The sequence below is a fragment of the Dromiciops gliroides genome, chromosome 5 (genome assembly GCF_019393635.1).
Source record: "Dromiciops gliroides isolate mDroGli1 chromosome 5, mDroGli1.pri, whole genome shotgun sequence".
In the NCBI taxonomy this organism is placed as follows: domain Eukaryota; kingdom Metazoa; phylum Chordata; class Mammalia; order Microbiotheria; family Microbiotheriidae; genus Dromiciops; species Dromiciops gliroides.
The window spans coordinates 68736048-68762145 of NC_057865.1; the positions used below are offsets into that span (position 1 = coordinate 68736048).

General features: G+C 38.3%; 1 protein-coding gene across 4 annotated transcripts in view; it reads right to left on the reverse strand.

Moving 5' to 3' along the window:
• ZNF438 (zinc finger protein 438) overlaps positions 1–26098 on the reverse strand; it is a 163069-nt gene that overhangs the window by 131222 nt on the left and 5749 nt on the right. For 2 of the 4 annotated variants that reach the window (XM_043969271.1, XM_043969272.1), the window contains one exon: positions 15600–15687. The exons of the other annotated variants lie outside the window; for them this stretch is intronic. The gene's annotated coding sequence lies outside the window, so the exon portion shown is untranslated. The remainder of the gene's footprint in view (positions 1–15599; positions 15688–26098) is intronic. 4 annotated transcript variants of the gene reach the window in all.

The following is a 26098-nucleotide window of genomic DNA, read 5'->3' on the forward strand; positions in this document are numbered from 1 at the left end:
GCCAGAGGATCTGTTCTCTGACATCAGCATGACCGTGCCAAACCGCCCTCAAACCCAGTGAACCAATGGATTTGAGTGATGCTAGCCAATTAGTTTTGAACAATGTCTATGGGTGGGCTCTGCTCCTGGCCTCAGCAAGTTTGCACAGACACTTGCTTTTTTTGGTGTGGGAACTGGGTCAGAGCGGATGCAGCCCTCTAGGGTTCCCTATTTTCTCTCTTCTCTAGGCTTTCCCATCTTTCAGAGCCATGTGCGCTCTATTTACTAATTTTTAATATACTATAATAAATGCTTAATGCCCCCAAACTGGTGCAGTAGCCTCTAATTTCTAAGTAACAAATATACATTTAAACCCCAGCTAATTTTCCCTACACTTGGGACAGTAATTGAGCAATCACATATAGTTTTACTCATCACAAGGAGAAGGGGAGAAGGGGAAGAAGCAAAGGAAAGGAGGGCAGATTCGGGGAGGGGGCAGTAAAAAGCAAAACACTTTCGAGGAGGAATAGGGTGAAGGAAGATAAAATAGAGTAAATATCAAGGGGATGGAATAGGATGGAGGGTAATACGGTTAACAATAGTAACTGTGAAAGAAATGAAGAGCAGGATGATATCAGAAGGACATATAAAAAATGCAAACCATCAACAGAGGATGAACAATATTAATCTGAATACATATTGAACTATAATTTTATTTGTTAGCTCCTCTTTCTAAAGTTGTTTTGTCTATTTTCTTTCACAACCTGACTAATGTGAAGATATTTTGCACTTATATGACTTATATGCACTTATTTGACTTATATTGAATTGCTTGATTTCATAGGGAGGGTTGAGGAGGGAGGGAGGAAGAAAATTTAGAATGCAAAGTTTTAAAAAATCAATGTGAAAATTAAAAAAAATTTTTTTACTTATAACAGGAAAAATTCTAAATAATTTTTTTTAAATTAGAGTTGAACAAATGGAAACTAATGACTTTATGAAACACCAAGATACAATAAAACAAAAATTTTAAATTTTAAAAATAGAACAAAATGTTAAATTTCTCATTGGAAAAACAACTGACCGGGTGGAATTTATACCAGGAATTCATGGCTGGTTCAAGGAAAACTATCAGCATAATTGACCATATCAATAACAAAACCAACAGAAACCATATGATTATCTCAATAGACGAAGAAAAGATTTTGACAAGATACAGCAAACATTCCTATTAAAAATGCTTAAATAACACAGGAATATATGGAGCTTTCCTTAAAATGATAAGTACTATTTATCTAAAACCATAAGCAAGCATTATCTGTAATGGGGATAAGCTATAAGCCTTCCCAATACAATCAGGGGTGAAGCAAGGATGCTCATTATCACCTCTATTATTTAATATTGTACGAGAAATGTTAGCTATAGCAATAAGAGAAAAAGGAAACTGAAGGAATTAGAATAGGCAATGAGGAAACAAATCTATAACCCTTTGTAGATGATATGATGTTATACTTAGAAAATCGTAGAGAATCATAAAAAGCTACTTGAAATTATTAACAACTTTAGCAAAGTTGCAAGATACAAAATAAATCCACATAAATCATCAGCATTTCTATATATTACCAACAAAGTCCAGCAACAACAAATAGAAAGAGAAATTCCATTTAAAATAACTGAGTCAAATAGAAAATATTTGGGAGTCTACCTTCCAAGACAAACACAAGAACTATACAAGAACTACAAAACACTTTTTAAATGTGATAAAATAATGGGATTTGGCAGAGGCCCAGGGGTCCCACTTGAAGATTTATTTAGAAATGTATGAATTCGGTGAGACTGAGAAACTGACTGAGTACCTACTTAAGGGTGACTGGATCAAGACCATTCCTGGCTGGCCCTGAGCGACATGTTGTTCTCAGAGGCTATGTACCACTGACATCAGCAAGAGACCACTCTCAACCCATCAGCTCAAAGGACCTCCCCTTTTGGGGAGGGAGAGATGAACTAGGAAGTGGAGGTTAGCTCACTGAATCTTCCTCTTTTGGTGGAAGAACTGATGCATGGCGGCAGAGACAGAAAAAGAGAGGGCCTCTTTTCATCCAGGACTGTGGCATGGTGAGGGACTTCACGTGGGCTACTAGGAAAGGAAGTTTGTTTTTTTTTTTTCTCTCCGGCTATACTGAATAGATCTAAACTAAGATTTTCCATGCTATAAGGAATCTGTTCTAAATCTCTTTCTCTTCACTAATTTATAATACACTTTAATAAATACCTAAAAGCCTAAACTCTTGCTGAATTTATCAGTGATTTTAGCCAGCTTTCCCCAAAAAACTGGGTGATGCAGATTAGAACCCACATTTAGATTTTAAACATCACAGTTTGGCTGACCACAAAGAGGAAAGCTGAACCTCAATCTTTTTTTTTTTTTAAGTGAGGCAATTGGGGTTAAGGGACTTGCCCAGGGTCACACAGCTAGTAAGTGTTAAGCGTCTGAGGCCGGATTTGAACTCAGGTACTCCTGACTCCAGGGCCGGTGCTCTATCCACTGCGCCATCTAGCTGCCCCTGAACCTCGATCTTCTGATCTTCCAGTTGGGTAAGAAATTTCCCCTACCCTGTCCCTTTAAATTCGAAAGTACTGCTAAGTATTGGCTGTTTTCAATTTAAATTTTAAATGGATTTTTAAAACATCCTAAGTACCCCTTTTTTAACTTTAGCTTGGCTAATCAGAGAAGTGGAAAAGGTCAAGTTGATGCTTGGTCAGTTTGAATTTAATGAATACTTTTTTATTCCTATTCTTAGTTTTTCTGGGCTTTGTTATGTGGTATGGAGAGTTCGGAAGGTCATGGAGGAGATTAGAATGAGTGAGATTCCCCAGGATTCCCCATTAGGAAAGTTACTCATGGATTGGGATAAGGGAAAACTTACAGCAAAAACAAACATGACCAGAGGAAAGTTTATCAACCTATGTTTTAGTGGCATAAGGCATTATAGGAAGAATGGCCCAAACATGGGTCATTTAATCCCCAAACATTGAGGCATTTGCAAAGAATCCTATGCCAATGTCCACCCGAACATTCACTTTATTGGAAAATCTGGGCCAGAGCAGGCAGAGATTATCATACTGGGGACGGAGGACAACGAGAATCTAGGTCCCATCTTAAATCTGAGTCTGTTTCTCAGACTGAAACAATAAATGATCCAACTCAATCCAAGCCCAAGCGTAATTGCAAGGCCTCTCAGACTGAAACGCCCAATGATCTGACTCAATCCAAGCCCGAGCTTGAAAGCAAGGCCTCTCAGACAATAATGCCCAATAATCCAACTCAATCCAAACCAGAGATTGAATGCAAGGCCTCTCAGACTGAAGTTCCAAATGACCCAACTCCTATTCCCTCTCCCTCTATTTCCTCCATGCCAAACAAACAAAAAATAAGGAAATAAATGATTCACTTGTAGAAGAGACAGAGAAGACCAAAATTTTTCCCCTTCAAGAGATCCTCACCCATGGTCAAAAAAGTGCTATATGAAAGCTCAGACAATACATACCTTTTGTGCCCAAAGATTTGATTTCATGGAAACAAAATATTCCTAAATTTGAGGAGGATCCCACAGAAGTTATCAGCTAGTTTAGGGCAATTTTTAGAACATATCAGCCCACTTGTTACTGATATCATAGAAACAATATTATCCCCAGGGGAAAGAGCTGATATAATAGCTGCAGCAAACTCCTTAGAAACATCAGGAAAAGTTGCTATTGGATGGCCTTTAGAAGACCCTGACTGGGACCCCAACATCCCTGAGCATTTTGATAAGTTGTAGGAAGCAAGAGAAACATTGTTGAAGGCAAAAATTTTTAGATACAGTCCAAGAACCTAATGGAAGACCTAATAGATTCTATGACAGACTATGTAAGTATGCTAGGCTATTGCCATTATATGCTAGAGATGCCCTTGTTATCTCTTCTCATATTATACACCAGTCCTTACCAGAAATACGGAAATATTTTGAAAGACAGTGTCCAAGCTGGAGTAGTTTGAGTCCTGACAGACTTAAAGAAATAGCAACATATATTTATGAAGGAAATGAGAGGGAAGAAAGGGACAGGGCATTTTAGTTCCAGTATAGGAAACAACGAGGCAATGAGGCCAAGCAGTTGAGAATCACTATCAACCCCAGTATCCCTATCAACCCCCTAGATTTTGCTATTACTACAATAAACAAGCACATAATGTGGTAGGGTAGAACCATGCAAAGGGAGACAGAGAGGCAGACCCAAAACAGATATAGTTTCTCTCAAGGGGGTACAGAGAGACAGAATCAAAATAGATATAGATCTTTTTGGGGGATACTGAGAGGCGGAATCAAAATAGTTATGGGCCTTTTCAGAGAGATAGAGGAGCAAAATGAGAACAGTTACAGACCCTCTCAAAGGGGTACAGATCAGAGAGATATAGAGGACTGATGGTGCAGGGGAGGGGAAAGGACAGTAGAATCTGAAGACTTTACCTTTCCAGACCCTGAGAATTACTGGAGTTACTAATGTGGCCTCTAGGGTTTGTGCCTCTTGTTCTGTCTGTCAGACTTATAATCAACATGCCTTCAGGGCTAAAGCTTATGGAGGGCATCCTTTAGCATATACATCTTTTGAGCATCTACAAACTGATTATATCACAATGCCTAAGGCAGGAAGTTATAAGTTTTGTCTTGTTATATTTGATCAACTCACTCAGTGAGTGGAGGTATTTCCAAGTCCCAAGCTACAGCTGCCTTTGTTGCCAAAATCCTCCTTAAATCCTTAAAAAGATTGTTCCTCACTTTGGTCCACCCGCCCACATTGATTCCGACATAGGCACACATTTTACTGATTCTGTTCTATCCCAAATCTACTCTTTCTTGGGAGTAACTCCAAAATTCCATACACCCTACCACCCACAAAGCTCAGGCCAGGTAGAATGTATGAATAAAGAGCTTGAACATGATTGGCAAATTGAAGTGGCCTGATATTCTACCTTTGGCACTGTTCTATTTACGCAGCAGACCAAAAGGAGAACTACATATATCATACTTTTTCCCCAGTATGTACATCATAGGTAGGGGGAGATACTTCTGTTGCTTCCTATATACAGGAATTACAAGCCAGGCTACGTGACTCCACGAGGCAGGGGCAGCAGTTCAGGCTGGCCCCTTGGTCTTCTCCTTACATGATTTGAAACCAGGAGACAGTATGTATATATTAAAAAGTTTCAGCAGACTAGTTGGACCCAGCCAGCTTGGGAAGGTCCTTTCCAAGTATTGCTAACAACCCCGCCTGCCATCAAAATTGGAGAGAAGGGCTCCTGAATACATTGCTCCCATGTAAAACCAGTACCAGCACATGTAGACCATTGAATTTCATGGTCTCTTATTCTTCCATTTGTATTTTGTTCTACTCATCTATCTATCCAACTTTGAACCAATGCAAGATGGTTTTGATTTCATAATACAATATTAATTCTGGGAGTATTGTGCTCCCATATTCTATCTTTTTTTCCAATTGATTATTTGATCAAATTCTATAAAGCATTTCCCTGGTAAATTGGTTGCCATGGAAAGTGTAAATTAATTCTAGAAGTATTATTTTTGCTAAGCATTAAAAAAAAAAAAGTCAGTTCAAATGTTACATAAGGGTACCTTTTTATGCCATTGTGTCTACATTTTAAAATCAATAGCATGAGTTTATTTTTATAGAGATTTTCATTCTTTTTAGACTGTGTTTTAAGCCAATTTGAATTTCATTGCTTTTTATTCTTCCATGTGTATTTTGTTCTTCTAAACTGTTTTTCCAACTGGTTATTTGATCAAATTATATAAAGCATTTTCCTTGGTGAATTGATTGCCATGACAAGTGTAAATTAATTCTAGAAATACTATTTTTACAAAAAAAACAAATTATTATTTTGAATTATTGCACATTGTAACATATTCTGAATCAAAGCAAATTCACATTTTTTTTATCATTATTATCCTCAATTTTTAAATCCATTTGAGACTTGGATTATGGGAACTTACCATTTAAGACATTAATTGCCTTCACCCATGCGAGAAATACATACAAGAGCAGGAAATGGACTGTCACAAAAGGGGAGACACACGAAGTTCAGGTAGTGCACTGCCTTGAGAAAGGCCAAGAAAACAGCTATTGGCAAGAGTCAAGGTTGGATTCTTTTGGTTTAATTTTCCCCCACATGGCACCAGATGGCCAGGCTATGCCATCTCAGTAGAACACCTGACTTCAGTTCCCCCTTCTATATGCCTGATGTCATGGACATCTCAATCCTATGCATCTGATTAAGCCTGACTCAGTTATTTCTCTGATCTTTTATGGCAACCCCATAATTATCTCAGGTGTCATGATAAATACAATGTTGGATTTGGCCTTTACATCTGCTACCAATTATATTAAATCCTTTAATTTCTCATAATGGCATGAGGATAATTGGGCAGATGATGCAAAAAGTGATGAAACAAAGTTTTTTTTTAAAAATCTTGTCTTAATTAATATCACAATTGCCTTCTCAATTTATTCCCCACAAGGGGGAATGTAGTAATATTAAGTTTTAGAGAATGTTTCAATTTTTGTTTTTATTATATGTTTCATCTATAACAACTGGACAATAATTATAAAATCTTTTTTAAAAATTCTGAATTCCTTTAGACATGTTTTTGATAACTCTCACTAATTTAATTATTGGCAAAGCTATTTAAAGTTGTGTTAAGCTCAATTTTAAAGGAAATTTTCCCAGCTGATTACCAGTATCTGAGGGACTTTACAACCACATCCTAAACTCTACAGCTGAGACTTGTTAGTTGATCTTCAGCATCCACACCTGAAAGACTTTCATTCCACAACTATACCCAGAGGGCATCCCAAAAATCATCTGAGAAAAGACTTCCAAAGACTTAAGTGGACATTTTCCTGTTTTCCTTTTCCCCACTGTATACACTGTTCATAATGTCCACTTACTAAAGGGGAGTTCCCCCTTTAGTTTTTCTGTTTGTAATGTCCTCCTGCTAAAAGGGGAGTGCCCCCTTTTAGAATTTGTTAATGTGTCGTTCAATTTCTTTTCTCTCTTTTCATTCCCTTTACTTTGTTAGTCATAAGTATCTGTAATGTTATTGCTTCATTAAAGAAACAATTGTTTCTAGCACAGTGGGGAATGTGATAAAATAATGGGATTTGGCAGAGGTCCAGAGGTCCCATTTAAAGATTGATTTAGAATTGTTTGAATTGGGTGAGACTGAGAAACTGAGTACCTACTTAAGGGTAACTGGATCAAGACCATTCCTGGCTGGCCCTGAGCGACATGTTGTTCTCAGAGGCTGTGTACTACTGACATCAGCTTGAAGGACCTCCCCTTATGGGGAGGGAGAGATGAATTAGGAAGTGGAGGTTAACTCACTGGATCTTTCTCTTTTGGTGGAGGAAATGACGCATGGCGGCGGAGACAGAGAAAAAGAGAGGGCCTCTTTTCATCCAGGACCGTGGCATGGTGAGGGACTTCACGTGGGCTGCTAGGAAAAGAAGTTTGCTGGGTTTTTTTTCTCTCCGGCTATACTGAATAGATCTAAACTAAGATTTTCCATGCTATAAGGAATCTGTTCTAAATCTTTCTCTTCACTAATTTCTAATACACTTTAATAAATACCTAAAAGCCTAAACTCTTGCTGAATTTATCAGTGATTTTAGCCAGCTTCCCCCCAAAAAACAGATTAGAACCCACATTTAGATTTTAAACATCACACACACACAAACAAAAGGAGATCTAAATAATTGGAAAAATATTAATTGTTCATGTGCAGGCTGAGCCAATAAAATAAAAATGACAGTCCACCTAATTGATTTATTTAGTGCTATACCAATCAAACTATCAAAAAATATTTTATAGATCTAGAAAAAATAAAGTTCATCCAGAAAAACAAACGTTCAAGGATATCATGGGAATCAGTGGGGAAAAAAATTCAAAAGGTAGTCTAGCAGTACCAGATCTCATACTGTATTATAAAGCAGTAATTATCAAAACAATCTGGTGATGGCTAAGAAATAGAAAGGTGGATCAGTGGAATAGAATACCTACAAATTACACTATAGTAAATGATGATAGTAAGCTAATATACGATAAACCCAAAGATCCAAGCTTTTGGAACAAAAACTCATTACTTGACAAAAACTGCTGGGAAAACTAGAAAACAGTATGGCAGAAACCAAGTATAGACCAACATCTCACACCATATATTAAAATAAGGTCAAAATGGGTACATGAGTTACACATAAAGGATGATACCACAAGCAAGTTAAGAGAGTATGGAATCTATCTGTCAGATTTATGGGCAGAGCAAGAATTTAGGGGTAAATAGAATGTAAAACAAAATGCAAAATAGATCATTTTGATTATATAAAATTAAAAAGCTTTTGCACAAACAAAACTAATGTAACCAACATTACAAGGGAAGCAAAAAACTGGGAAAGAATTTTTGAAATAATTATCTCTGATAAAGGCCTAATGTCTCAAATATATAGATAACCGAGTCAAATTTATAAAACTACAAGTCATTCCCCAGTTGATAAATGGTCAAAGGATATGAACTGGCAGTTTTCAGATAAAGAAATCTAAGCTATCTATAGTTATATGAGAATATGCTCTAGATCACTATTGATCAGAGAAACGCAAATTAAAACAACTCTGAGGTATCACCCCCAACACCTATCAGAGTGGCAAATATAACAAAAATGGAAAATATTGGATTTGGAGGGGATGTGGGAAAGCTGGAACGCTAATTCCACTGTTGGGAGTTATAACAAGATCCAACCAGTCTGGGGGCAACTAGGTGGCACAGCACATAAAGCACTGGCCCTGGATTCAGGAGGACCTGAGTTCAAATCCAGCCTCAGGCACTTGACACTAGCTGTGTGACCCTGGGCAAGTCACTTAACCTTCATTGCCCCGCCCCCCAAAAAAAATCCATTCTGGAGAGCGATTTGGAACTATGCTTAAAGGGCTGTGCATACCCTTTGATCCAGCAATACCACTACTAGGTTTGTATCCCAAAGACATCCCCAAAAAGAGAAAAAGACCTATTTGTATAACAATATTTATAGCAGCTCTTTTTGTGGAATACAGACTAAAGCATGCTATTTTCTACTTTCTTTCATCTTTTTGCTTTTATTCAAGTTTTCTTATACAAAATGACTAATATGGTATTGTTTTACATAATCGTACATGTATAAACTTTATCTGATTGCTTATTGCCTTGGGGGGATGGGGTGAGATGGGTTGGGAGGGAAGGAAGTATAAAAATTGGAACTCAAAAACTATAAATATAAATGTTTATTACTGTTAAAAAAGTCAATAATGTGACTGATATAGTTCTACATTTTCTAAACAGTGCGAGATTGGATATTAACCTAATTTAGTAATCACTAAAGGGACTTCCACTGTCTTCTACACCACTAATTTTAAAAGGCCATCTCTAAATCCATTTTCAAAATTCTAATCCCCTTAGAAACTTTTGCACACCCATTTGGTGGCAGTCAAAGCAAAAAACAGATTTAGGAAGTGTCTTATCCCCCTTCTTTTTTCTACTTTACAGTCATATGTATGCCACATTTAAGCTACAGTAAAAGGTTCCTCCCAATTCCATAATTTAATATAGCATTTTATTAAGGAAAAAATATAATAGCTAACATTTATTTAGTGCTTTCAAGTTTGCAAAATGTTTTACATATACTGTATCATTTGATCTAATCCGATTTACTAAAGGTTTGGGGAATTATAGATAATAAAAGTACAAAAACTTGTAAAGGTAGACATAAGTAATTTATCATGCTTATATAAATACAGGTTTTTAAAGTGTAAAATGAGTAGGTTAGATCTCTAAGGTTCCCTCCAGTTCTAAAAATTCTATAGCTTTATGACTGTAACAATTACTAATGACTATATTTATCAAAACTATTTAAAACCAGACTTCTAATTCCTTTTGGTATTTACCTTTTGCATTCCATTTACATTTAAACAGTGAAATTATCACAATCTCTCACTTTCTATTTACAACCATTTTTAAGTTGGGTTTCACTTTTCATAGTCTCATAATTTATCACACTGAATTGATTTACACTGATTATTTATGTAAGGAATGCTTAAATTTAAAAAAGAAAGCATTTTGAAAATAAAAACAATACATTTAAAATGTTTATTACCATAAATTTTTAATGTATTTTTAAAAGATACAAGAAAAAGATTAACACTTCAGCAATGAGAACCTCTAAAGCCGTCACAAAAGAATTAACTTTTATCAAAAACACTAATACTATGCTTATCCCCTAAATTACAAAGAGGGTACCTTTCAACAGTTCACTTTTAAGTCAACATTTGGGACTTAAAATGTTTTTTCATAGAAAAATATTATAAATGAGTTCTTATACCAACCCACAAAAGTCTATTTAACTCACAATGTACTTCAACTACAGTATTAATGCTGCTGATTCAAATCAGGAGATAAGATTTAGAGCTAAGACCATTGTGTCCAGCCTACCTTAATTTAGAGCTTAGAAAGCTAAGAGTCACTAGGGTTAAGTGACTTTCCCAAAGCCACAAAGGCAGTAAGCAATTGAAAAGGAACCAGGTCCTCAGCCTCCCCAAGTCAGTGTTTTTTCCTCTGTACCAAGCTGCCTCCACACCTAAACACCATTTATAATGTTTCTGTGGAAAAATAATTCCCATAGCCTTGGTCCCAAAAAACGAGGTAGGGTAGATTCTTTGATAAACTTCTACCTGACAAACTTGTATATCTGCATCAGAGAAGTTAACATTACCTTTACATCTACATTTACATAAAGAGATGGTGTTGTTAAATCAGTCAACCTACAGGTGTTTCTAGATTAGGACCACTACCCATCAGGGTTGTAGAGACAGAGGCCTTGTCCAGGTCCTTGGTCAGGAACATGTCCCTACAATCAAGGATGACTTAATCTCCTGCTCCTCAAGCATAATCTCACTTGGAGCTGTGTTTTCTCAGGAAACTAAACTAGAGAGGCCCTTGTTAGGCCATGCCAGTTCTAAGTCCTATGAAATAAGAAACGAGACTAGCAAGAACCTCTGAGTGTAGGAAATAAGCTTGTTTACTGATTTAACTGAAACCTACAGCATTATCAAAAGAACTTTTTTTTGAATATCAAATATGCAAAAGGCATGGACTAAAATCACACTAATAAAAAGCACCACCATTTCCTGAACACTGTAAATGAAGGTAGTTTCTCTAGAAGCCTGTGTTTTGGCACTGAAATAGAATGTCTGCATAATTGAAGTCATCTCTATCACTACTATGTCATGTCTCTTGGCCAAACTATTTACTAACTCATCTATTTCCTCTTCCTGTCCAGGTGGTCTATAGTATACTCCAATAATACAAGTACTTCTATCTCAGCATCTTATCATCCAAATACTTTCTGCCATGCTTCTGCTGCCTAGATTGCCTCACATGAATATATCTTCTCAATATTAAAAACCTACTTTCAAGGGGCAGCTAGGTGGCACAGTAGATAAAGCACTGGCCTTGGATTCAGGAGAACCTGAGTTCAAATCCAGCCTCAGACACTTGACACTTAACTAGCTGTGTGACCCTGGACAAGTCACTTAACCTTCATTTCCCTGCCAACAAAAAAAACAACAACAAAACTACTTTCAACTCCACCACCACTACTTTTACCTATCCTATTTCTTTTGAGTCAAGTCTATTTTTTGAAATAATATTCTAGTCATGGGTCTCTCATCACTTTAATTTGATTCACCTGTATAAAAAAGGTAGGCAAGAAAAACCAGAATATGATTTACTTTGGATTCCAAAACCTTTGGAGATGACCTTAGATCCCATATCCTTCTAAGACTAGCTGTAGATAAAAAGCCTGGATCTTGTAAGTTATATATCAGTGCTAGTTTTGAACTAGCACTCTGAGACCAGAGCAGTTGGTCTGTTGACCTGGGCAATGAGGAGCTGTGGAGTGAGCTTAAAAAATAGGTTTAGAAAGAATAACAAAAGAGGAGAGACATGGGGAAATGATTATGACAAAAAAGAATTTCAGAGTTTTAGATCACAGAGGTAGAGTCAAAGATGGCATTTAAGAGTGATGAACTGAGAGGGGATATCATCATGTATATTGCAGTCCCCTAATATAAGGGAATTGGGGCAGAGAGTGATAATGATAATCCAAGTACTGGACTCTTTAAGAAAGGAGAAAGAATGATCTGGGAACCAGTACACAAATGCAAAAAAGGGCCTGGCTAAGGTGATAGTGATGACTAAGGAGAACCTCTAGGAAAGAAAGGTTGCTGATCAATCATAGAAGACAGAGGGTCTGGAAGGGGAGAGAAGCAGAAAGGAGTAGGACTCTTACTTCTCCTGGACTAGTACACTGAAAGCATAAGAATTTGGGGGGTGAAGAAGGAACCAGATTTCCATGAGAATAAGAAGAGGGAAGAGGTCTAAAATGAAGGCAAAGTTAAAAGAAATGTAGAAATGTAGGCTGCCTCATTCTTAAAATCATCAGCTCATTTTGTATACAAGTACAGCATCAAGTTTTACAGTTAACACTTCATCCTATGCAGAAAATTCTATAAAACTCAGTTTATCTACCATGGCACCAAAAGGCATAATGGAAATGGAAGGTAGAGCAGAATGAGGACTTGGCAGGAAGGAGGCATGAAGATAAACAGAAAAGCAATCAGGAAGTAAAAGGAGGAGTTGACTTAGGCACTTGGTGACTCAATCACAGGGATTAGGGAAGAGAAGCTATTGTTGCTGAAGTCTTGGAGTCCTTTGTACTCCAAGAAGACAAATGACATCATAGTCTTGGGGTCCAACTGTGCCCCATCGGTCCAAAACAAGCTCAGAAGGTTCTACCACAAGTCGTCCGTTCGAACACTTGGGAATGGGCGTGGCTCTAGATTGGAGCATCTCATGTTTCCTTTGTGCTGCTGTCATTCTGCTTTGCTTGGAACACAGCCCCTTTTTTGATGTGGGCGTGACATGCGGAACTGTCCTGTGCCGGCACCTCCCGAGGCTCACAATTGACACTAAGTTCTTCAGGGAGATCTGGAGAGTGTCCTTGTGTGAGTTCTTTGTAAAATAACCTTTGAGGTAAGCACGTATTTAGTGTTTGTGCTGCGGGGCCAGCCCGATGGAGCCGCAGTCTCTGCAGCAGAGTTTGGATACTTAGCAGTTCAGTTTGAGTTCGATTTTCTGGAATGGCGCTGGTAAACTGTTCAGGTTTCACAGGCATACAACAGCTCTGTAGACCTTCGGTTCTGTGGGCAGCCTAACACCTCTTCTCCCCCACACTTTACTGCAGAGCTTCCCAAACGCTGAGTGAGCAATGCAAGCATCAACCCCATCATCTACGTGGACATCCCGGAGTTAGCTAGCCATAGAGCAAAGAAAAACAACATTGCCAGGGGCTCTGACCTGTAAGGGTTCTAGGATGATGGCAGGTAGTATCAAACACCAAGGAAGGAGGAACATGGAGTCTATCAGGTGAGTCAATTACTTGGCACTGAGAATTCCAACACTACCACAAAGAGAGTGACAGGCTCATTCTGATTATTTCAGGACTTGTAACATCTTCATTGTCTTTTAAGACTCAGAGCCGAAGTCAGGTTCCAGAAGCAGTCTCTTCCATCCTGAAATGACCTTGTATGTATTTCCTTCCCTATGTGTACTATGTATCACAAGCGATTTGAAGGCAAAGAGAGATTTCATTTTGTCTGTTTAATCCCTAGAACCTAGCAAAATGCACTCAGGTATTTGTTAATTCAAAATTGAATTTTTACTTTGTTCTTTGATCATGACAAGAATTGCACATGATGACAGGGTAGGGAGTGGTTTAAATCTGGAATTGTGGAATGAGTAGCCTCACTGAGAAGCTATCTTTGATTTTGATTTTCATGATCACATGACTAAGACACCAAAATCCATTAATTCTGAAAGGTGGGTTTTGAGTCCATCAAAGGATAAAGTTTTGCTCTGACCTAAGAAGGGAGCAGGAGTCGAGTAGGACACAGATAAGCAAAAGGGAAGGCAGCAATGGGGATCAGTGCAGTTCCAATGACTGGAGTATCCTATTTGGAATGAGGACATGGTTGAAAACTCTCCTCTGCTGACTTTTTTTGTGACAGAGCAAGCTACTTAACCTGTCCTCACCTGAAAAATGAAGAGAATGGTCTGGATTACTTCTGAAGTACTTTCCGGCTCTAATCTATGACCCTATCTATAACATAATCAATAGCCAGTGACTCTGGCACCAAAGAATAACTGCTTTTCCATAGAAAATTCCTCTCTGCTTAGCACCATCAATATAAATATTTACACATTTTGAGAATAAAAAATTAATAATACTTGATAAATGAGCTTTGTGACATTCATTGTGAGAGTAAAAAAAAAACATTTGGGCCTGTAACAACATACAGTAAAATTATTTTCTATTCCTGTAAAGGCTACTCATCACCTAAAATTGCTTTAGAGGATGCATAAATATAGCTTCACCACTGGGTAACACCCACATAAAAGACAGAAGGTGTCAAACAAAAGGTACTTATTAAGGAAGGAAATGTGGGTTAAGGATACAAACATACCAGCTTCTTACTCTTATAAAAATTGTCATTAGGTGATTTCATCCACAAATGTAGCCTGTGCTGTTAAATTTAAAATTTCATCCTATGTAGAAAATTATACAAACCTCAATTTATCTATTATGACCTAAGATACTAAAACTGTCCTCTGAAATTTGTTTTGAAAAATTTGTATATAACACTTTTGTTTCTGAGCATATCACTCCCTTCCTCCCTAATCCAGTGATCTCTCTCTTTTAACAAAGATTGTAAGAGTGGAAAAAAGCAGCTCAACAAAACTATACAACAAAACAATCAAGTCTGCCAGCTTATACAATGTTTCACAGCCATAGTCCCTCCACTTCTTCAAAGAAAGGAGAATGGGGCATTTTCCCAACTCTTTTTTAGAGTCAGACTTAGTTATTCTAAGTATGGAGCCTCCCCTGAATTTATTTCAACAGCAAATTCAGAAAATCAAAAAACAACCTGACTACTATTTCTAGGACATAATTAGAAACTATCTTTTTGGCACTTCTTCAATAAGTAATTCATAAACAAGTGTCTCTTTGTTTCACTCTGAAAAACATACTCCAATACTCTGAGGGTAGAAATTTAACTAGAGAGATAGAACAGATTTTGTTAAAGTCTCACCCATGAATTACTCCTATTAAAACCTGTTCTTACATTGTCATTTATAGAACTGACTTCACACATGGTATAATCCTTAAACTTTTTCAAGCGACGCTGAGATATTCATAATTTATGAACTAGCCATATGTAGTTTCAAGAAGCATGCCCAACAAAAACAAATCCCAAATTTTTAGCTCAACAATACAGCACCAAACTAAGAGGCTAATAGACTAATTCTGATATATCCATGACATAACATTACATCCTTCCAGAAAAAAAGGAAAAATAAGAACATAAAAGTAACACTGCCTTCACCTGAATGTTTAAAGAATTTCTATAAATAACACATTACCTTTTTAACTACACATAAATATCGTCGAAGCTGCCTGGGTCACATAGAAAGAATGTTCGGGATGTGTTAAACCACATCGTCATCAGACCTATGGATAAAAAACACATGATAGTCACTACAGTCACATTTTTAAAGCCTTGTATGAAAAACAAAGCCAAAAGTACACAGTATTAGCATAATCGCTAATGTCAATGTGCTCGACACAAATATAATAAATATAAAGGTTGCTCTGGAAACTAGCATTTTTCTTCATGGAGGTAAGGAAATAAGGAAAAATATTTTTACATTGCACTACATTTGACTTAATTGTTTCAAATTCCATTATTCTGACAAGCACTAAAAAATGCTAACAGCATTTAAATCTCTGGCATACTATATTAGCATTTCTTTCCAATCTCAAATAACATCTCATAATACTCCTTTCCCAAATCAGGATTTTAGTGATTAAATGGAATTTTTCCCTCACAAAGCAAAAATACACAATTTAGCAAAATGGTACAAAAGTACATTTTTAGAGACAGTAACTTTGTTTAAAATGTTAGAAATCTTATAAATCTCAATTAATTAGTTCTCTACCAATACTGTATTAGAAGATAGGAAAAGATTTCCTTTTTAATGGGACACTGGGACTTTGCTTGGTCCCTACAGTTTATCTGGATCTATATTACTGTTTTAATCTATGTAATGGCAGCTGGAAACAATAATTCAGCTTTATGGAAGCTTGAAACTCCCCTCTCTTAAATCTAATCACAATCCCTCCTACTTGATATAACATTTGCATGAGCTAAAGTATAATTCTGCTCCGTCCCTTGAGCCTTGTTGTCATTAATTGTGTCCAACTCTTCATGACCCAGTACTGTCCGTGGGGTTTTCTTGGCAAAGATATTTGAGTGGTTTGCCATTTTCTTCTCCAGTAGATTAAGGCAAACACAGGTTAAGTGACTTGCTGCAGCCAGTAAGTGTCTGAGCCTTGAGTCTTAGATCCTCACTAAAAATGCCATCCTGTAGCAGCCAATCCAATTCAACAAAAAGCCTGCTAAATGTTAAGACATGGGTTAAGTGCTGAAGATACAGAGCTAAAGGAGATACAGACCCTGACTTCAAGAAGCTTACAGTCTAGTAGATTAGATGACAATCACTTAACCAACCAATAAGCATTTACTACATACCTTGCAATGTGCCTGGCTCTAGAGATAAAACCAGTAAAGCAATTTGAAGAACAATTAAGAAAACAACAAATCCTAAAAGAAAAATCAAACAGAATGGACTTAGACGTGTAAGGAGTGAAAGATTATTTCCAAGTAGTGACATCAGAAGAAAGTTCACAGAGGAGATGGTGGCACCTAAGCCTTCAACCTTCAAGCAAGAGTAGAATGTCCAGAGATAGCAGCAGAATGGGGAAGGTTGGGGGGGGGTGGGGGCAGGGGGAAGACATCGCCACACACAAAAGAGAGATTGTATACACAAAAGCAAGAGAGGGCTGGAATTCATGAAGTAGAATATACTACAATGAGGATGGCAGTTTTAATTGTATCCAGTTAGCAACAGTAAATTGGCCTTTGAAGGGAAATATGGTCAAATCTATACCTTAGAAAAGTTCCTTTGGTAGTAGTGCAGATGAGAAGTTGTAAGATGTAGGGGGAAGGGAGAGGGAAATCATGAGCAAGCAAGTGAAACAGAAGGTTTTTACCACAGTCAAGATGGGAAGTGATGAAGTAAGGGCCTGAACTAGGGTGGTAGCAGTAAGAATACAAAGGAAAGGGAAAGATACAATAGAATAACAAAGGTTTGGCAACTGATTGAATAAGAGAAGCTTAGGGAAGAGTTATGAATGACTCCAAGGTCATTTATTGAGTCTGCCTGACAGAATTTCAGAACATCCCTCCATTGATCAATTATTAATCAATAAGAAATTGTTAAATGCCTACTATGTGCCAAGCAGCACAGCAGAATGTATAGAGCACAACCCCCAGAGACAAATCAAAATAGAGTCAAATCCAGTCTATGATACTTAAGCAGAGTTCTCCAGAAAACTCTATGACAAAAATGTGCCGACTGTATTGGAATTTTCTCACCAGGAAACTCTACAGCAATAAAATCACAGCTGTAAACTAAGGGGAGGGGAGGAGAAGAGATGACAAGGAAAGAAAGAAGGGAGAGGAAGGGAGTCAAGGGGAGGGAAAGGTAACAGGTAATAAGCTAGATATACAAAAACAAAAGTAAGACAGTTCCTGATCTCAATAATGGCAAGATGGATTTATTTAATTGAGCATGAATTTTATACCTACCAACCAAAAGCACTAGCAAGTAGGAAAAAAGAGGGTAAAACAATATGTTGGTGCTCCAAGTCATCCAAGGGAGTGGTTAATGAAGCATTTACAAATCTCAATTAATTAGTTCTCTACCAATACTTATATTATCAAATAATTAGTTTTCTACAAATGCCAACAAAATGTCTTTACCCTTAAATGTTAATGCCAAATGGCCAGACCCCCCCCCCAAAAAATTCAGTCTTAAAAGAATACCTGGAGGCCAGAGTGCTACTGTAACAATCAAAAGATCTAAATTGTCTTGACTGACACTCATGAGAGTAAATCCCTTAATTCTTCAATTTCCTAATCTCTAAAATTGAGCTAAAACACCTGTAATGAACTATCTTAAATGACTATAAGAACATTATGATAATGTTGTAAGATTACTGTGATTATTGTTTGGAGAGCAGAAAAGGGAGTCTTTCTAAATAAAAAGTAATGGAAAGTAAACTAAATCTAAAATTTAGGACTACATGGAGAAAAGTTTCTAACTTTCAGTTTGCAAAATGTACCCATCAAAAGCGGGGGGGGGGGGGGGGGGGGGGGGGGGCTAGATAGCACAGTGGATAAATCACTGGCCCTGGATTCAGGAGTACCTGAGTTCAAATCCGGCCTCAGACACTTGACACTTACTAACTGTGTGACCCTGGGCAAGTCACTTAACCCCCATTGCCCCGGGAAAAAAAAAAAAAAGCTAAGGGGGAAGGATGCATATGTGTTGGTTCCCTTGAAAAACTGCGAAGTATAACATTAAATAAATCAAAATTGGAGAACTCAGATTTAAATTGGGAAAAAGAGCTGATATCTTGCAAGAATGGCACAAGATAAGAAGGCACTGGTGAATGAAATACCTACACTAATGAGATCACAGAACCACCTATGTAAATAAAGAAACCTAAAGTAGGGGCAGCCAGGTGGCATAGTGAATAAAGCACTGGCCCTGGATTCAGGAGGACCTGAGTTCAAATCCAACCTCAAACAGTTGACACTAGCTGTGTGACCCTGGGCAAGTCACTTAACCCTCATTGCCCCGCAAAAAACAAAACAAACAAACAGAAAAACAACCCTAAAGTAACAAGCCTGAATAAAATTAGATTAGAATTACTAGAGAAAGAGTAATGGAAAGATATAAACTACTTATTCTCTGTGTGACCCTGGGCAAGTCACTTTTGGCCTGTTTCTTCCATTGCTGAACAAGAAAGAGGGTTGGACTAGGTAACTTCTAAGGTGACCTACAGCTTTAAGTCTTACGCTATGAATTCTTTTTCACTTGGGTATCAAATTGACAAAATGCAAATAACTTAATATACAACCTCTAGTAAATCACTTAATCCAAATCTTAGTGTGTTTTTTTCTGACAGCTGATTATCATACTAACTATGCTATTTATCATACACAGACTACTGGTTGTGAAAATCTTTCAAAAATATAAATGACTAAAAAAAATAAAATGACTCCTCAAATAAAATCTTATTATTCAGTACTCCAAAGATGGCTAGATCCTATATCAATATATTTGATCAAGCTTTGTATTCCATTTTGATATCCATTTAGTTTGAGCATGAATTTTATGCCTAACAGCCAAGATGAACAATTAAAAGAGAATAGGGTAGAAATGCTGGTGACTTGAATTATCCCAAGAAAGTGGCCTATATGAAAAAAATCATGATTATTTTTTATTTGTTTGTTGTTGGTTTTTTGTGGGGCAATGAGGGTTAAGTGACTTGCCCAAAGTCACATAGCTAGTAAGTGTCAAGTGTCTGAAGCCGCATTTGAACTCAGGTCCTCCTGAATCCAGGACCAGTGCTTTATCCACTGCACCACCTAGCTGCCCCCAAGTTTTTGTTTTTGTTCTTTTCATGATTATGTTCAAGTACACCCTCCTCCATACTTTACATGGTCTTCATCAGGTGCTATGGTCAAAATGATCCATCACTTGGAAACCAATCTTTTGGTAATGAGTGATCTGAATTAAGCTAGTCATCTGAAGTCACACAACCTGTTATTGGGATTGTATTAAATTGAACAAATATTAACAAACATTTATTAAATGCCTGCTGTATGCATAACACTGCAAAAGATAGTGGTATACAAAGACAAAATAACAGCACACTCCATCCCCTCAAGAGACTTATAACCTAACCATCTAAAAAGGATAAGACATGTTTACAAATTAGTATGATACAAAGTAGATTAGAGCCCCCCAAAAGTCCATATTACTCTAAAATCTTTTGGGGGGCAGGAGAAAAGAAGAAAGAAAAATTAAGGAAGGTTGCAAGGGTAAGGCAGCCTTTGAGCTGGTCCCTGAAGGAAATGAAGGATGTCAGTAAGCAGAAATGTAGAAGGAATGCCAGCTTACAGGAATACATACAGTGGTAGGAGGGAATAGGGTAACTAGGTGGAGCTGCAGTGGTTAGTGTTCGGCCTGGAGTCAGGAAGACTCATCCTCCTGAGCTTAAATTTGGCCCCAGACACTTCCTAACTGTGTGTGACCCTGGACAAGGCACTTAACCCTGTTTGTCTCACTGTCTTCATCTGGAAAACGAGCTGGAGAAGGAATTGGCAAACCACTCCAGTATCTTTGCCACAAATGACTGAAATGACTGAACACAAGTGAGAGTCACAGGGGATGGGTGCAGGGGGCATAGGAGGAAGCACTAGCTAGCAGGTCAATTTGGCTAGATACTTGAAAACTGAAACAGAATGCAACGAAACGAACCTATAAAGGCAAGATTCCCGAAGACTCCAAATGCCAGGCTAAGTAGTCTATGTTTTCTCCATCAGCCAATGGAAAGACATAATATTTTTGAACTAGAGAGTGATGTGACTATTTCAGCAGTCAAATAAAGAAAGGACTGAAGAAGGGAGAGTCAACTAGCCAGGTGAGAGGTAATAAGGATATAGATGGAATTGTGGCAATGTTCATGGAGGTGAAAGGATAGACATGCAACACAAATGAAGTACAAGCAACAGACTGAGGAAAGGGGAAAGAGCAGGAGTGTAAGTAAGGGGTAGAGTCAAAGCGGACTCCAAGTTTTCAAGCCTAGAGAAGCAAGGAGCAGGGGAGGTTTGGGGGGAAATGATGAGTTCAGTTTTGGACATGTTGATTTAGAGGTTTCAGCATGATATACAATATGTCCAGCAGGAAATCAGAAATGTAGACCCAAGGAAAGCAATAAATTCATGGTTTCGATGAGATTGCCAAGAAAGAAAGTATAGAGAAACAGTCAGACATAGAGCCTTGGAAGGGCTATACTTGGGGGCAGAATCTGAAAGCAGACAGACCAGCTGAAGATGTTAGTGTGCAAAAGGCCAAGAGCACATCATAGCATCTCAGTGACAAAGTGGTTTTGAGGGGCCATCTAGTCCAACCTGTACCAAAAGAACAATCCCCTCTACAACAAACCCAACGAATGAGGGGAAATCCAGAGCACAAAGTAAAAGTGATGAGCTGTGTGAAATGGGGCAAAAAGGTCAAGCTGGGTAAGGTACTAAGAACTAATACTAAGAAAAGACTGGATTGAGCCATTAAGAGCATACTAGACCTTAGAGAGAGTTTTTAAATTTTAAACTTGAGGAGTGAATAGATAAGTTTAGCATTGGGGGGGGGGGGAGAGCCGATATATTTGTAGTAGTAACAGCAACCCCTATTTATATAGTGCTTTACAATTTATAAGCAGTTTTTAGATTATTTCTTAAGGAAACAGAAGGATTGGGTGAAGGATATGTTTTTTTATGATAGGAAGCAAATGAATATATTTATATAGATATAGAAGGATCCAGAAGAGAGGAGGAAGAGAAGATAAAAAGGATAATGATTTACAAGCAAGGCTTTGGAAAAGAAAGACATCCTTGGAGGTGATGGGAGAAGAGCTATAAATGAAAAAGATACCTTTGATAATTAAGATGACCTCAGACTCTTACTAGCTAAGTGACCCTGGGCAAGTCACTTTACCCCCTGCTTGCCTCAGTTCCTCATCTGTAAAATGGGGACACACTGGGGAAGGAAATGATAAACCACTACAGGACCTTTGTCAATAAAGCTCCACGGGTTCACAGAGTCAGACATGACTGAACCACAACCTTGGTAAAGAGGACTACCTCATCTTGTTAGATCAGAGGAAAGGGGAAGAGTTAGAAATGTTTTGAGATATGGAAGAGGGGATATGATGAATTCTCTCAGCCCTCCGAGTAAAATAGAATGGGGCGTGGGGAGGGAGACTGTGTAGTTGGCTCTTGAACAAAGTTTAAAACAGCTGCTAGGCAGAGTGTGACAAAAAGTCAATAAGAGAGGAATAAAAAGAGTATTGTGCAGCACATAGGGCACAGTGGAAATGAAATGCCATGAATTTGTAGCGGACCCGGTCAGCACAGCTGTCAGTTCCTCCAGCAGTACTTAACCACTAGCATAGAACAGAGAGGAGGATGGAGGAGAAAGGCAGGTAACCTCTTGGCTGGGTATTAGCAAACAAAAGAGGAAAGGATTCAAAGTGAAGGGCAGTACTTGTAGTGAAACCGCAAACTCCAGGGTCAAAGCTGGGAAGGGAGGGAAGTGACATCAGAGATCAGAACAAGGGGGATAAATTAGGAAGATACAGAAATGCAGGGTCAGGGGTTATGATGAGGTCAAAGGACAGGCTCACAAAAAGCAAGGTGGTAAAAGGAAATAGAAGAGATGAATCAGAGAAGGCCTTTGCAACATTCATAATCCAGAGGGCAGAGCAGTAAAACGGTGGTGAGGGCTAAGATGGGACCTCCCCCGTGGATGGCTGAGGTGCAGGGTAGAAATGCAGGGAACAAGAACTGAAGAGTGATGGAGGGAGAAACCATAATTTTTAAAGGTCATCAACTATGCTGGGGGAAGGGGAAAAGAAAGTTGTCTTGAAGATGGCCCAGATACCACAGAAGGACAGGCAAGATAGGGAGACTAGAGAGGGATGATGAGGAAGTGGTAGAGGGATATGGTGAGGAAGCAAATCAAAGAAACTCTCAGTAACATGTTTGTAGTTACTCAAGGTAAGATGCATGTATGAAACATTACACTTTTTAGGCCCTGGTTAACACTTAACAGAAAGATGGGCAAATGACTGCAAAATTATTTCATTAAAAGTGTTTACACTCATGGAACTGGAAAGAACTTTGGAAAGTATATTTTGTCCAATCCCCTAATTTAAGAAAGCAGGATCCAGGGGCAGCTAGATGGCACAGTGGTTAAAGCGCTGGCCCTGGATTCAGGAGTACCTGAGTTCAAATCCAGCCTCAGACACTTGACACTTACTAGCTGTGTGACCCTGGGCAAGTCACTTAACCCCTATTGCCCCACAAAAAAAAAAAAAAAAACAAAAAAAAAAAAGCAGGATCCATAGAACATTGAGGCTGAAAAAGACCTTAGAGAACAGAGGCTCCAAGACCCTTATTTTACAATGGAGGGGCCTGATGCTCAGATAAGGGAAATGAGCTGACTAAGCAGACAGAGCCGGTGCTCAGGTGTTCTCTCTTCTATGGGACCCTCCCTCTCTCCCTGAACATTGGAGCTTGAATTTCATTCTATCTATCAAAAAGCTCTTACTACCCACTTACTATGTGCCAGGCATCTTGCTAAGTACTGGGAATACAAAGTTCCTGCTCTTAAGAAGCACATACTCTAATGGAGAAAACACCAGCAGGTTCAAGATATGTACTGAGCGGATAGTACATAATCTCAGACGAAAAGGCACTATTATTCCCTTTACTTCCCAAGTATTGTGTCTACTTACTATAAGTTTCATGGAGGGTCTAGCACATAGTGGGCACACAAGAAAATATTTAATAAATTCACAGAAGGTTAAGGGGGGGCGGGGATCCACAATGCAATACTGACCACTGAGGATGACAACATAAACAGAAGCGAAGAAGATGCTGCAAGCCAGGTACTGTAATCACAGAAGAAGGCAGGGGAATGTCCTGATGTGATGGTCAATCGCTGGGGATGATAAGATAATCACTGATGGCACAAACTATTGGGAGAGGCTCTCAAATGATGGGGGAGGCTGCTCTGGAAGCCAGGAAGTATACCAACTCCTCCCACTGACCCCAGGCAAGCATAGGAAAGGGAACAGTCAGAGGTAGAGAACATAGCAAGAGCTGTGGCATCTCCAGAAGCTGGCCAGTCTTCAGCTAGTGCCAGGTGGTGAAAGGAGGGTCGGGGCAGAGAGAGTGAGGAGAATCTCAAGGTCATAGTAAGAACTTGAAGCCTTTCTGGCTCAGAAGGCCCTTTCAGAGCTTGCGGCAGCAAACTCTTGTGGGTCAACTCTGACCCAAGAAACAGAGCTTCCATGTAAAGACTGAGCCACATTAACCATCTCCCTTCGCTACAAGATACCAAAGAAAAACAGAACACTTGTCAGGAAAGTGCTCAAACTGCCAGTTCTTTATACAATATGCCAACTTCTACAAGTCCCTTTAACCTACCATATGTTGGTGTTGCTCGGTTTTCAAGAACCTCAGCAAAGGTCTAAAATCTTCAAAACAAGACAAAGAAATGCTACTTTAGGAGAAAAAAATATTTTAAAGAAAATTATAATATTCACGGTAGAATTAAGTTACAAAACAATACTTCATTCTCTCCAAAAAGTTTTTCTCTTGAGCATTCATTTGTGGCGGGAGTTATGGTAACTTTGCTCACTAAAGTTTTAGTCTTCACCAAGATTTACTAATTTGGTAAAGTGATGTGAGTGTTCATTTCTTTTCAATCATTTCTGAACTGCACAAAATAGAACAAAAGACATTCTCTTTAGAAGCAAAAGCTAAAGCTAGCTGAAACATAACTGGATTCTAATCCTTAGGATTTTAACGTATAGCAAATAAAATGTCTGCCAACCTTCTGTCAGACATACTATCCTCTAAAGAAACAGAGTATCTCTAGGTGCTAAAATATTTTTAAACTAAAATACAATAGTGGTGTGTGAACTGGACGTGTAATTCCAGTGGCATAGTGAGCAAATCCCCTCTCTCAATGCCAATCAGCAGCTTCTCCGAAACTTAGGGTCTTAGAAAGCTGCCTAGAGCAGAAAGGCATCAACCACACGGCCACCCTTAGCGCTGTCCAAACCAGATCACAATGGAGAAATATGTAACAAAAGACAAATACAACAGGACATAGATAATGTTAACATGTGGCTTCCTAAGTCTGCAGGGATGCTTACATGCCACTTAAGGGCCCTTATTTCTAGTTTGACCAGTGCCTAGTAGTATAAATGAAGGGCACAATTTGAATCCAGGTCTTCCTCACCTTGAGGCCAGCTCTTTATGCCACGCTGCTGAAACAACTAATCTAAAAAACTCTGATCCATTCTGTTTTCCCAGGCTAACTAGGCTCCATACTCAGCCCTAATTCTGTGGTTTGGTACCTTTAGTATTTCACTATTAAACTAAAACCCCCTTACCCCACTGTCTTCCACCATTCCAGACGCTCATTCTGGATACCCAAAGTATCATATTTCTCTGTTCCTGTCCCAGATCACTGGAGGAAAAAAATATCAGGCTGATTCTACCCACTATTTATTCATGATATTATATATTGTTACTTGGTGCCTAAATGTTAAATTAAAAATACAGCTCAGTCCTTGGGGTTGAAAAAATAAACCTCACCTCTACCCAACTGATTTTTTTAAATGTCTACAATAATCCAGAATACTGAAATTACCAATCTACTAGTTTGTAAATTTGAAATGCCTATGCTAAAAGATAGCAAATTTGGGAATACCTGTATCAAGGCTTTAAAGGATGAAAGCCCTTTGAAAGTAGGTCATGTCAGGGGCAGCTAGGTAGCATGGTGGATAAAGTACCGACCCTGGATTCAGGAGGACCTGAGTTCAAATCCGGCCTCAGACACTTGACACTTACTAGCTGTATGACCCTGGGTAAGTCACTTAACCCTCATTGCCCTGCAAAAAAAAAAAAGAAAGCAGGTAATGTCTTTTTTGCATCCAGATTTGCTCCCTATAAATTCACAATACTATTACTCTACCTAAGATATTATTTGGGTATCCTTTAAGCAAAACGTGCCATTCAATGTTCATCCACAGAGGTGATCACCCTAAGGAAGTACTTCAAATAGGATGCAATGCATCAGACTTAGTTGTGATGTATTTAAACTCATAAAGATAAAAGCATGAACATGTATGTTTCAAATGTTAATGTCCAAAG